We start from the raw sequence: 5328 nt of genomic DNA on the forward strand, positions 1-5328 counted from the left end.
TGTGTGTGTGTGTGTGTGTGTGTGTGTGTGTGTGTGTGTGTGTGTGTGTGTGTATACATACTAATGCCTGCAAATCAAATCCAGGTCAATACATAAATATCCCAACACCAGAAGCTTTATAATTAAGGCCGATTATAGCGGGCCCTGTCTGTGAAACACACACCACCTAAGCAACTTTCTGGACATTCTATTGAAACTTTTCCTCAGATACATTAAAAGTTTTATTAGAGACGATCTGGACATGCTTGAGCATCTACCAAAAACCACCAACGTAGAAGCACTATTAGCCTCCTTCGATGTCATCAACCTCTACACTAACACTCCACATGTATATATATATACATATATATACATAGATAAAATTAAATAGACAGATACAATTGACAATCCAATAATTTATCTATATTATAACATAATATACTATGGATACAATACAACATAATATGAGAAAACATATCAATTATTAAGACATCAAAATGCCAACAATTCTTTTTCGACTTATATACATTTTTTGATATATAAATAATTCCCTTATATATGTCTTTTCACAGGCAGAGTTTAAAGATAGATGAAATTGCGTGTGAAAGGATGGCTGGATTGTAAAAAATGAATTCAAATGCCTATTTATTATGAGCGTGAGCGTTAGCTATTCAATTTACATATCAATTACAATTAAAAACAACAAAAAATTATAACGAACAAAATAATTAAGTATAATCTACAACTATCGAAATATATTTCTATGTCTCAAAAAATATTAATCCAAACTCGTTTATGTCTAAGAGAATCTTACAACAATACAACATACAACAATATTATATATGTGTATATAATTAAGTATCAGGGTCTTGCTTTATCTAGAACTAATATAACGTGTAAGAAATACAAATGATAATTATATCTCTTTTACTTGTTTCAGTCATTTGACTGCGGCCATGCTGGAGCACCGCGTTTAGTCAAGCAAATCGACCCCAGGACGTATTCTTTGTAAGCATAGTACTTATTCTATCGGTCTCTTTTGCCGAACCGCTAAGTTACGGGGACGTAAACACACCAGCATCGGTGTTGGGGGGGACAAACACAGACACACAAATATATACTCACACACATACACACACACACACACACACACACACACACATATATATATATATATATACGATGGGCTTCTTTCAGTTTCCTTTTACCAAATCCACTCACAAGTCTTTGGTCGGCCCGAGGCTATAGGAGAAGACACTTGCCCAAGGTGCCACGCAGTAGGACTGAACCCGGAACCATGTGGTTGGTAAGCAAGCTACTTACCACACAGCCACTCCTACGCCTTGATAATTATATCTTTAAAACTTAATGAATCTTCTATCTATATAAAGCTATTGATATAATAAAAATATTGTTTAAAGTAACTAATTAGAATGTTCTATAATTATTTTTTACAGGAGTGATAATTCCGTAATAAATATGAAGATAAACTTATGGCTGTAAACACTATAACCTAAATATCCAATAGAAACAGAGTTAGGCTATAATAATGGACATCAACGTATTACAAATTTTTTAGAAGTTACCGGATTTAGAGTTACTTAAATAAAGAATATTATTCGTATATCATAGAACTCTGTAAATAAGTAAAAATTAAGTTATTTAACAAAAATAGTTTTAAGGATTGCTTACGATAAAATAATTAATATTATTATTTTAAAATTAAATGACTATAAATATAATATATACGAATTTTATTAATTCTCTCAGAATTAACTAAATAATATTGTTATAACAAACATACAAGTTATAAACGATACAATACTATAATAATTATTTTGGTTATTAAATTTACTTATGTAGTCAAATAAACTATTTATCTATTATCATCATTATTATCATTATCATAATTATCATCAATTAATTAATGGATAAAATGAATGTATTTATACGTTTATTCATTTAGGATAATGAAGACATTTTATTTGTAATATGTAATTAATCTTAATACTAATATAGTAATGTATATAACAGTAACTACAAGAATAGCATTAAAAGGAATCAAATTTTTAATTAATCCACTAACAATTAATTTTCCAAACTCATTATTAAAATATAGAGTAAGATGACAAAACTTAAAGATATACTTATGTATAGACACACACACACACATACATATATACATACATGCATACTTACATACATACATGCATACATATATATATATATATATATATATATATATATATATATATATATATATATATATATATATATATATATATATATATATACACACATGCATATACATATATATATATATATATATATATACACACACATACATACGCTCACATATGCATATATATATAAACATACACATACATGAATATATGCACATAGACATACTGATATACACACAAATACACGTATACACATATATAAATACCCATATGACGAATGTCCTCCTAAAATTGGAGCGACATGCGTGCTAATTTGTGGACGTGCATAAATTACATTCACGTACACACACACACATCCTGCCTTTTATATATACAAATATAGATACATACGCACGCACATACATACGCACACACATATATACACAGACACATACACGCAAAAACACACATATACGCATAACGAGACAGTGACAGCACCTAATAAATACAAACAATATGTACTCATGTATGCAAACACATAAATGCACACACAAAAATATATGATTATTCATATATAGATAAACATATACACATATAAATGGACAAATACAAGTACAAATATAAACACTTAATAAAAGTTTCTAACCAAATATTTAGAATAGTGTCTACAAGATAGAACACTCTCACATCTTTCATTAAGCAATTTCTTCTTAGATGTTAATATCTGGTATAAGTATGCAGCACGCACGTGTGATTTCGGTACGTATTAGCTATATAATTATACATTGTCTTAGCGATCCCACTGACGAAGTACGGATGACAAATTAATTTATTTGTTTATTAATACAGAAACTCGAGTTTTGGGTTAACTATAAATAATTTTTTTTTCATTCTCTTTGAAATTACCTTTTCACGTGGTTTGGATTTGGATGCATTTTCTAGCATGTAAGGGTCGCCTCTCTGTGTATAAATACTTATACACTCTTATATATGAAAACATGTTGTCTATTGACTTTTGTTACGCATGCTAGCTACCGGTATGAAATTAAAAAAAAAAATTTCTACCCTTATAATTTTCACAGTATATATATATGCATATATTTATGTGTGTATGTCTGTGTTTGTCCCCGCCCCGCTAGCACTTGACAATCGATTCTGGTGTGTTTATATCCCCGTAACTTAGCGGTTCGGCAAAAGAGTGCAATAGATTAAGTACTAGGCTTACAAAAAATAAGTCCCAGAGCCAAATTCATGAAGCTGGTGCTCCAGCACGGCCGCAGTAAAATTACTGAAACATGTAAAAGAATAAAAGAATTGGTAAACAGCAACACGGATCAGGAAACTGTTTTGCCTTTTTACTTGTTTTAGTATTTGGAGTGCGGCCATACTGGGGCACTGCCTTAAAGAATCTCATACTACAAATCGACCTTAATAATTATTTTCATTATAAACTTGGCATTTATTTTATCTACCTGTGTTTGTTGAACCGCTAAATTATGCGAACTTAAACCATTATGGTTGTCAACCGGTTGTGAGGGACAAACAGAAACACAAAGACACACACACACACGCACGCAAACACACACACACACGCACACACACACACACATACTCTCACACACTCACACATATTTACACACACACACTCACACATATTTACACACACACACTCACAAAATACACACACATACACATATATATGTGTATACGACGGGCTTCTTTCAGTTTCCGTCTCCCAAATTCGCTCACAAGGCTTTGGTCGGCCCGAAGCTATAGTAGAAGATACTTGCCCAAGTTGTCACGCAGTAGGACTGAACCTGGAATCAAGCGGTTGAGAAGCGAACTTTTTATCAGACAGCCATATCTCTTCGTGGATGTTATAAATATCGTCGTTCTTCGCAGCTTTACCTATAGGTAGTACATATATAAATAAATACATACTTACGTAAAGATGTATATGCGTGTGCGTGTATGTGTGTGTGTGTGTGTGTGTACAAGCATATGAAATATATATGTATGAATGTATGTGTGTGTGCGCGTGCATATATATGTGTGTGAATATATAAACATTTATATACATATATATACATACATATACAGAGAGCAAGGGGGAGAGAGAGGAGTGCGAGGGAGAGAGAAAAAAGGAAGGTGTATTATATGTAAGTATATATATTACATAAAGCTAACAGGTACACAAATAAACTTTCTGCTCTGGCACACGCACATAAGGTAAGTATTAACCTATGTAGTGACAAGATGCTTATTCATCGTCTCTCTCTCTCTTTCCCCCCTCTCAGCCTCTCTCTCTGTGTATATGTATGTATGTGTATATATATATATATATATATACATGTATGTGTGTTTGTGCGTATATTTTAACATATACGCCTGTACGAATAAGCCTTCAGTTGTTGCCTAGATGTCGTTCATGATTTTTTTCCAGTGATGTAAACGTAGTATTAACTGTTCTCATATTTATTATATCACACCGCTAAGACAAACCAATCTCTACCGTCATATCAAAAAATCTGTCAATACTCGTTTGTTTGCTTCCTTCCCACTTATATCAGTTTACAGTTTACATTAGTTAAAGCTGGACACACCAATACATTACTAGCCGTCTCACTTCACCATACACCGCCATTTTTCTTAGAGTTCGACGTTCTCAATCATGATAGAAATAAGCACAGAAGTTGAACACTAGTTTTAGTAAGTGTCCAAACAATTCACTTTACATGAGTCATTGTAAATTGATCTGATAGAAATAGAAACCGAATTTCTATCAATTCACACGATGCCGTTTCAAATAAGTAAAGAATATATAGTTATAGACGTATTTATAAAAGGACGGAGGGGTCCGTTTTTACGTTCCGAATTAAAATTCCGCCGAGGTTGACTTTGCTTTCATCCTTTCGGGGTTGATAAAATAAATACCAGTTGAGCTCTACAATCGATGTAATCGACTTAACACCTTCCCCGAAATTGCTGGCCTTGTGCCAAAATTTGAAATCAGTATTTTTGTAACTTCTACTTTTTCCTACAACCTTTCTCTCCCAACTACCTCTCTATCGTTTCCTCTCCGTATATTTACGATATTCTGTCCCTTCTAATTTGGAGGTCAATACTGACCTTACCCTGTTATGAGTGACACCCTCTGATCTAAATAAAAGAAAAACTACGGGAACAC

The sequence above is a fragment of the Octopus bimaculoides genome, chromosome 8 (genome assembly GCF_001194135.2).
Source record: "Octopus bimaculoides isolate UCB-OBI-ISO-001 chromosome 8, ASM119413v2, whole genome shotgun sequence".
NCBI lineage: Eukaryota > Metazoa > Mollusca > Cephalopoda > Octopoda > Octopodidae > Octopus > Octopus bimaculoides.